The following is an 8,873-nucleotide window of genomic DNA, read 5'->3' as shown; positions in this document are numbered from 1 at the left end:
GTGGGCGGCTTCACCGGGAACCGCTCGCTGGTTTTGGTTTGGCGCATTGAAAAAGAAGCTCTTGTATGGTGCTGGGAATACCGGTGTCCTGACTTGGTGCTGACAGGAAAGGGACGGTGCTTTAGGCTGATTACTTATGGAAGTCTGCCTTGCGTATGCGGAGGGGTGTCGGCACCGTCACTTTGGTTCTGGGAGCGGCGGGGGCGTGGTGCTGCTGGTTGTGTTCGTTCGCTTCGAATTTATGAGTGTACGCCTGGAGCCCCTGTCCGGGGATAAAATCGGCACCATCATTTTGGGATAGGGAGCCTAGAGAGAGAGGAGGTTGTTACTAGTAGTGTTCCTCCGCCCTGGACGTGTGCGTGTGCGCTTGTGCGGCCGCGGGGTGGGTTCTCCTGCCCCCTGGTAATGCTCTTAGCCCTTGGCCCCTCCCGTGCCGCAGTACTCCTAGTGTGACACACGGAAAGCGTTACGCCAGCTGAGAATCGTGCGGTTACTGCTGCTGCAGTTCCTTTGCAGAGTAAGAGGCTCTTTTTGAAGTTTCCCTGATGGTGAGGCTTTACCCCGGAAGTGTCTTAGGAAGAAGACCACTGTTAAAGAAGTCCCATTCTAGCTTGAGAGCGCTGTGGGGAAGACTAATCCTTTTCTAGAGGTTGGTGTGATCCTAAATTGTTTTGTCTGCTCCGAGAGCTCTGATGTTCTATGATTCTTTTTTCTTTTTTCTGTTCTGCGTTTTCCAAGAGAGGCACCCAGAGGAAAAGAGTATCGCACTTCTGAAAGTCTTGTGTGAAGCTCCTATTTTCTTTCTAACCTCAAATTTCTTCCTTTTCGAAACGTTTTCTACTTCCAGCAACATCTTCCTAAGGAAGAACCAGCCATTCTAGTGACTGGTCATTAGGCACCCCATAAATGATGCTCCGGGGATGGGATCATCAGCGTAGCTCTACTCCCTAGCCACACTACATTTCTCCTTTCCACCCAGTGATACAACACTCCTTTCTGGTCTTAAGGTTTTTTTGTTTTATTTTTGAGATGGAGTCTCGCTGTGTCGCCCAGGCTGGCGTGCAGTGGTGCGATCTTGGCTCACTGCAAGCTCCGCCTCCTGGGTTCACGCCATTCTCCTGCCTCAGCCTCCCGAGTACCTGGGACTACAGGCGCCCGCCACCATGCCCGGCTAATTTTTTGTATTTTTAGTAGAGACGGGGTTTCACCGTGTTAGCCAGGATGGTCTGGATCCCCTGACCTCGTGATCCGCCCGTCTCGGCCTCCCAAAGTGCTGGGATTACAGGCGTGAGCCACCGCGCCCGGCCTGGTCTAAGGTTTTGATGAAAAATAACTGTACTTTCTGGAGGGAAATTTGAAGACCTTTGCAATTTTAACTTTATTGTGGATATTTTCAAGCAGGATAGAGAATAATACGAACCCCAACATGTTCAACACCTAGCTGTAATTAAAAACATTTGTAAATACCTTTGTATCAGTCCTTCCCCCTTTTTTCCTGTAGTATTTCAAAGTCATATTTTATCCTCCTATAAGCATATATGACCAAAAAGACATTATATTTTAAAATAACCACGATGCTGTTATACTAACTTAAAAAACAACAACAACAACAACAACAAAAACTAACAATAGGCCGGGCAGACAGAGCGAGACTCCGTCTCAAAAACAAAACAGAACAACAACAAAAAAAAACCTAACAATAAGTTTAAAACAATAAGTTTGTTTCTTATGTTGATGTAACAGTGTGGTGGTGATTTTGTAATATGGTATACCCCCATATTCAAATTTTCCCAATTATTTCAAACACATATTTTTACAATAGGTATGTTCAAATCTGGATCCAGATAGAGTCCACACATTGCATTTGGTGGCCAAACCTCTTAAACTTATTTAATTCATGACAGTTTCCCTCCTGTGTTTTGGTTTGTTTTAATTGGTGCTATTGGTTTGTAGAAAACCTAGATCATCTGCCCCGTAGAATATTCTGTATACTGCTTTTAGCTAATTGCTTCTTTGTACTGTCATATAATTTGTTTTCCGTTCCTTCATATTTCTGTAAACAGGCAGTTCGATCTAGAGGCTTGATTGGATTCGGATCAGGTTTTCCATAAATCACCTTTAATTCATAGTTGGTGCTGTGTATTTCCTATTACATCACATCATGAGGCCCTTACAGTCTGGTGTCCCACTTTCAGTGATGTCATATTGATGTGTTTAAATGCTGTCCATGTAATCCTTTCCTTTTTTTCACCTAAAGCATGCATTCTCAATGAGGGTGGAGGATATCACCTTCCAAGGGGGTGAAACTTGGTTTTTGAGAAAGAAGAGGACAAAAACTCTTAGGTATTACAATGATCTGTGGTCCTTCAAAGGGCCACAGTACATACACATATATACAGTATATCTATGGTAATAACATTTCATGAGAGTGGTGGCTTTTAGAGAAGAGTATCTAAAAAGGCTCCTAGGGATTGTGACCATGAAAAATTTTAGAAGGTTAGGCCGGGCGCGGTGGCTCAAGCCTGTAATCCCAGCACTTTGGGAGGCCGAGATGGGCGGATCACGAGGTCAGGAGATCGAGACCATCCTGGCTAACACGGTGAAACCCCATCTCTACTAAAAAATACAAAAAAACTAGCCGGGCGAGGTGGCGGGCGCCTGTAGTCCCAGCTACTCGGGGAGGCTGAGGCAGGAGAATAGCGTGAACCCGGGAGGCGGAGCTTGCAGTGAGCTGAGATCTGGCCACTGCACTCCAGCCTGGGCGACAGAGCAAGACTCCGTCTCAAAAAAAAAAAAAAAAAAAAAAAGAAAAATTTTAGAAGGGTTAAGAAGCACTGACCTAAAGGTTATAACGCCCACATACGATTGATACCAAGATCCATTCTTTCTTTTTTTTTTCCTAACTCTGTCGCCCAGGCTGGAGTGCAGTGGTACGATCTCGGCCCACTGCAGCCTCCACCTCCTGGGTTCAAAGGCTGCTTCTGCCTCAGCCTCCTGAGTAGCTGGGATTACAGGCATGTGCCACCACACCTGGCTAATTTTTGTATTTTTAGTAGAGAAAGGGTTTCACCATGTTGCCCAGGCTAGTCTTGAACTCCTGACGTCAAGTGATCCACCCACCTCAGCTTCCCAAAGTGCTGGGATTACAGGTGTGAGGCACCATGCCCCGCCTGTTATTTCATTAACGGTTATATATGGTGATTTTAAAAAATTCTCTCAATTCCTTCTGTATTCATTAGTTTTAGTTCTTCTATGTATAAGAACTTTTCTTCATCAAGTATTTGATTGTCTTAAAATACAGTCCATAGCCGGGCGCGGTGGCTCACGCCTGTAATCCCAACACTTTGGGAGGCTGAGGCAGGCAAATCATCTGAGGTGGGGAGTTCGAGGCCAGCGTGACCAACATGGAGAAACCCCATCTCTACTAAAAATACAAAATGAGCCGGGCATCGTGACGCATGTCTGTAGTCCTAGCTACTCGGTAGGCTGAGGCAGGAGGATCACTTGAACCCGGGAGGCGGAGGTTGTGGTGAGCCGAGATCGTGCCATTGCACTCCAGCCTGGGCAACAAGAGTGAGACTCCATCTCTAAATAAATAAATAAATAAATAATAAATAAAGTTCATATGGAAAGGCAGAATAATTGATTTGATTCTTTCCCTTTATGTATTTTCAGAGAAATGAGTTGGTGCCCTTCAACCATCTAAGGAGTCCCAAAAGTGAGTAAGTTTGTTTTGAATACCGTATGTTTCAAACTGTTGTGATCATTAGTCTGTTTTATATCAAACTGCTCTTTTTTAAGCCAGTGGTAGTCCTTTCCAGGCAGTTCTATGTCTTTCTGTCATGATTCTAGTAGAGTTGATAGCGGATTTGCTTTCTGGCAGAACAAATGATCCCAAGATCACCTTCTGCATTTCCTGTGCCAGGCCTGAAATGAGCCGTTTCTCTAAGGAGTTCTGATTCCTCTTGTGGTATATAGTGTACAGTGACCACTGTCTGGGCATTAGAGTTTCTCATTGCCATAGGGCCATCATTTAATCTAGGTCATTTCAGGGAACAAAGCTAATAACTTGTTTTTAAAGTATAAATCATGAATCATGAATTTATAATAATAGTTCAGACAAATTACAGAGTATTTTCTTGTTTGATTTTATACTTGTATCTCTGTTTTATGCTAACAGTCTTGGTTGCTGAAACATTAATATAATTGGTGTTCTTTATTCTAAAATATAATTGTTTGAAAACAACAGTAACTGTCACTACTGTTAAGATAGAGAGTGCATTTTAGATTCCTTTTGGTGTTTTTTTTGCTATATTTAAGGTTCATGGATTACATTTGGTTATGCCTCTTTAGTCTTTTAATTAAAAATCAATACTCACATAGCATTGATTTTAAGAAATTTTTATTTTGATATAATATTACACTTACAGAGAAGTTGCAAAAATAGAAAAAACTCTCCTATGCCTTTACATATTTACCAGTTTTTTACATTTTGCTTTTTTGTTTGCTAATTCTCTCTACATACATACTTCTTTTTTTTTTTTTTTTTTTTTTGAGACGGAGTCTTGCTCTGTCGCCCAGGCTGGAGTCCAGTGGCGCGATCTCGGCTCACTGCAAGCTCCCCTCTTGGGTTCAGGCTATTCTCCTGCCTCAGCCTCCCGAATAGCTGGGACTACAAACGCCGCCACCTCGCCCGGCTAGTTTTTCTTATTTTTTTGTATTTTAGTAGAGACGGGGTTTCACCGTGTTAGCCAGAATGGTCTCGATCTCCTGACCTTGTGATCCGCCCGTCTTGCCCTCCCAAAGTGCTGGGCGTACCTTCTGAACTACTTGATAGTAATTTTCAGGCATCATTTTCCTTTATCTATAATTACATTAGTATATTTTCTGAGCACGGGGACTATAACTACAGTTCATTTATTAAAGAAATGTAGCAGAGTTAAGTAATAACTATCTAATCCAGAGTTCATTGAAGAATTTCACCAGTTGTTACAATTTTGTCCTTATAGCCTTTTTTTTTTTTTGAAATGAAGTCGCACTCTGTCCAGGCTGGAGTGCAGTGGGGAGATCTTGGCTCACTGCAAGCTCCGCCTCTTGGGTTCACGCCATTCTCCTGCCTCAGCCTCCCAAGTAGCTGGGACTGCGGGCGCTTGCCACCATGCCCGGCTAATTATTTGTTTTTTTGTGTTTTTTTTTTGAGTAGAGACAGGGTTTCACTGTGTTAGCCAGGATAGTCTTGATCTCCTGATCTCTTGATCCGCCCGCCTTGTCCTCCCGAAGTGCTGGGATTACAGGCATGAGTCACTGCACTCAGCCACTTATAGCCTTTTTTGCCCCTTATCTGGCGTCCAATTCAAAATCATATCTAGGATCAAACATTTCATTTAATTAAAACATCTCTTTAGTCTCTTTTAATCAGAAACAGTTCCTGGACTTTTCTTTGATCCTTTGTGATCCTGACTTTTTTGAAAAGTACAGGCCAGTTACTTTGTAGATTGTTCCTCAGTTTGTATGTGTTTGATATTTCCTCGTGATTCAATTCAAGTGTGCCTTTTTTTTTTTTTTTTTTTTTTTTTTTTTTTGAGACAGAGTCTCCTTCTATTGCCCAGGCTGGAGTGCAGTGGCGCGATCTCGGCTCACTGTAACCTCCGACTCCTGGGTTCAAGCAGTTCTTTGCCTCAGCCTCCCAAGTACCTGGAATTACAGGTGCCCGCCACCACGCCCAGCTAATTTGTACATTTTTTTTGTTTTTTGTTTTTTTTTTTGTGAGACGGAGTCTCGCTCTGTCACCCAGGCTGGAGTGCAGTGGCACGATCTCGGCTCACTGCAAGCTCCGCCTCCCGGGATCATGCCATTCTCCTGCCTCAGCCTCCTGAGTAGCTGGGACTACAGGCACCCGCCACCGTGCCTGGCTAATTTTTTTTGTATTTTTAGTAGAGACGAGGTTTCACTGTGGTCTCCATCTCCTGACCTTGTGATCCGCCCGCCTCAGCCTCCCAAAGTGCTGGGATTACCGGCGTGAGCCACCGTGCCTGGCCTGCATTTTTTTTTTTTTTTTTTCAGGAATACTGCTTCAGTTTATTGGCCAGCACCTTCAGTTAGTTGCTTTTTGTATTATGTCCAAATCTGATAGGTGTATCTTCAAGGAATTTAGTCCAATAGGATCTTAATAATATTGGATTCAGAAGTCTTCTCAATTTAGTTTCAATTTGAATTTCTCTTATTTAAATGAGGATGAACGTATTTTAAATGTTGAATGGCCATTGACTTTTCTTTTTTTATGAATTATCTGTTGCCTGTTTTAAATAATGATTTTCTATCTTTCTCTTGATTGTTTTCTCTTGATTTTTTAAAATACAGCTCTTTGGATTTTAGGACACTCTGTTTTTGATTTAAGTTATGCATATTTTCTCCCATTTTGTCATTTGTCTGTGTTTGTATTCTTTTAGGCAATTTTTAAATATAGTGACATTTATTCATATGATTGTGAGACACAGAATTTTCCCCTCTTAACTGTGTCCCCAGTTAAGAAGGACACAGTCTATTTTTCCTTCTAGCATTTTTATGATTTTTTTTTTTTTTTTTTTTTGAGATGGGGTTTTGCTCTTGTCGCCCAGGCTGGAGTGCAGTAGCATGATCTCAGCTCGCTGCAACCTCCACCTACTGGGTTCAAACGATTCTCCTGCCTTAGCCTCCCAAGTAGCTGGGACTACAAGCACCTGCCACCACACCCAGCTAATTTTTGTATTTTTAGTAGAAACGGGGTTTTACCACGTTAGCCAGGCTGGCCGCGAACTCCTGACCTCAGGTGATCCACCTGCCTCAGCCTCCCAAAGTGCTGGGATTACAGGCATGAGCTACCGCTCCCTGCCAATTTGATTTTTTAATATTTAGATATCTTATATATTTGGAGTTAATTTTGGTATGTGGTATAAAATGGGGTTCCAATATTACCTTTCTCCAATAACATTTACTGAATAATCCACCTTTCCCCAGATATCAGGGATTCTATTCTGTTACATTAATCTTTTCTTTCCATTCATATTGCAGTATCCAACTTTTTAAAAATAAAATTTCAACTTTTATTTAGATTCAGGGGGTACCTGTGCAGGTTTGTTGTATGGTGTATTGTGTGATGCTGAGGTTTGGGGTATGATCCAGTCACCCAGGTAGTGAGCAGGATACCTGATAGGTAGGTAGGTTTCATCGTTTGCCCTCCTCCTCCTCTCCCTGCTCTAGTAGTTGCCAGTGTCAATGTTCTCATCTTTATGTTCATGTGTACCCAGTGCTTAGCTTCCAGTTATAAAGGATAACGTGGTATTTGGTTTTGCTTCTGTGTTAATTCATTTAGGATAATGGCCTCTAGCCACATATATGTTGCTGCAGAGGACATGATTCGTTCTTTTTTTTTTTTTTTTTTTTTTTGAGGCGGAGTCTCGCTTTGTCGCCCGGACTGGAGTGCAGTGGCCGGATCTCAGCTCACTGCAAGCTCCGCCTCCCGGGTTTACGCCATTCTCCTGCCTCAGCCTCCCAAGTAGCTGGGACTACAGGCGCCTGCCACCTCGCCCGGCTAGTTTTTGTATTTTTTAGTAGAGACGGGGTTTCACCGTGTTAGCCAGGATGGTCTCGATCTCCTGACCTCGTGATCCGCCCGTCTCGGCCTCCCAAAGTGCTGGGATTACAGGCTTGAGCCACCGCGCCCGGCCGATTTCGTTCTTTTTTACGGTATCCAACATTTTAATGATAGGAGTGGTATTTTGAAATCTCTGCTGTCTTTATTATCAGGCATTTTCTTCCAATTCTTGCTTTTTAATTTTCTTGCTTTTTGAATTTAAATTGAATGTATCTGCTTTCATACTTGTATTTTTATTGGGGTCATAGTTAATTTGTGTATCATGTATCAAATATCCTATTAACTTGCAGAGATTAACATCTTTATATCATTTTATATATATAATTTTAACCCATGGGATTCTTTTTTTTTCTGAGATGGAGTCTCGTTCTGTCACCCAGGCTGAATTGCAGTGGTGTGATCTTGGCTCACTGCAACCTCCACCTCCTGGGTATAAGTGATTCTCCTGCCTTAGCCTCCCAAGTAGCTAGGACTACAGGCGTGCGCCACCATGCCCGGCTAATTTTTGTATTTTTAGTAGCCATGTTGGCCAGGCTGGTCTCGAACTCCTGACCTCAAGTGATCCGCCTGCCTTGGCCTCCCTGGGATTACAGGCATGAGCCACCATGTGCAGCCAACCCATGTATCCTTAATGAAGATGATACTTCCTCAACGGAGTTGAAAATTGGTTAGTGGGGAGGACAAAATCTTACATTGTACAGTGGCTTTTGGTGCTTCAAAGCTCAACTATACCAAACAAAATCTTACTTAAATTATTTACCTGCTCTCTTACCGGGTTTTCTTGGTATCACACAAGCAACACTGATGTTAAGTTCATGGATTATACATGTATGCAAGATCAATGCTACCAAAAAAAAGGATCAGTGCTACAAAACTATGGCAAGTAGATGGCTGTAGTTGGAGAACTTGCTCAATCTTGAAGTCATATTGCACGAGGCGGCGTGCTGCGCCCACATTGGCTGTCATGTGAATGTTGTTCATATTTGACCCTCAGTGCTTTTGTGTGTGCCATGGCTTGGAGAATTAAATTACAGTTAAAATTGTTTTGTTATTCTACAAAAGTTATTCAACTGTGAAACAAAAAACAACTCCAGACTTAGGTAAGGAATGACTATTTATTCATAGAAACATTGCAGTAAGGGAAGAGGTGTTGTAATTGGAAGAACACTACAACCGTAAGATCTGCAAGCATAGCAAAGGTCAGGCATAAAGGAATTTTCTTTTATAGGGAAGAGTAAAC

General features: G+C 42.6%; 1 protein-coding gene across 6 annotated transcripts in view; it reads left to right on the top strand.

Moving 5' to 3' along the window:
- ZNF571 (zinc finger protein 571) overlaps positions 1–8,873 on the top strand; it is a 33,311-nt gene that overhangs the window by 352 nt on the left and 24,086 nt on the right. For 2 of the 6 annotated variants that reach the window (XM_033226028.1, XM_033226025.1), the window contains exon 2: positions 3,676–3,718. The gene's annotated coding sequence lies outside the window, so the exon portion shown is untranslated. Of the gene's footprint in view, positions 1–2; positions 650–2,276; positions 2,344–3,675; positions 3,719–8,873 lie in introns of those variants that run through there. The other 4 variants (XM_033226026.1, XM_033226024.1, XM_033226027.1 and 1 more) reach the window with 4 other exon arrangements.

The sequence above is a fragment of the Trachypithecus francoisi genome, unplaced genomic scaffold (genome assembly GCF_009764315.1).
Source record: "Trachypithecus francoisi isolate TF-2019V2 unplaced genomic scaffold, Tfra_2.0 Lachesis_group12, whole genome shotgun sequence".
NCBI lineage: Eukaryota > Metazoa > Chordata > Mammalia > Primates > Cercopithecidae > Trachypithecus > Trachypithecus francoisi.
This window is presented reverse-complemented; position numbering and strand designations above follow the sequence as displayed.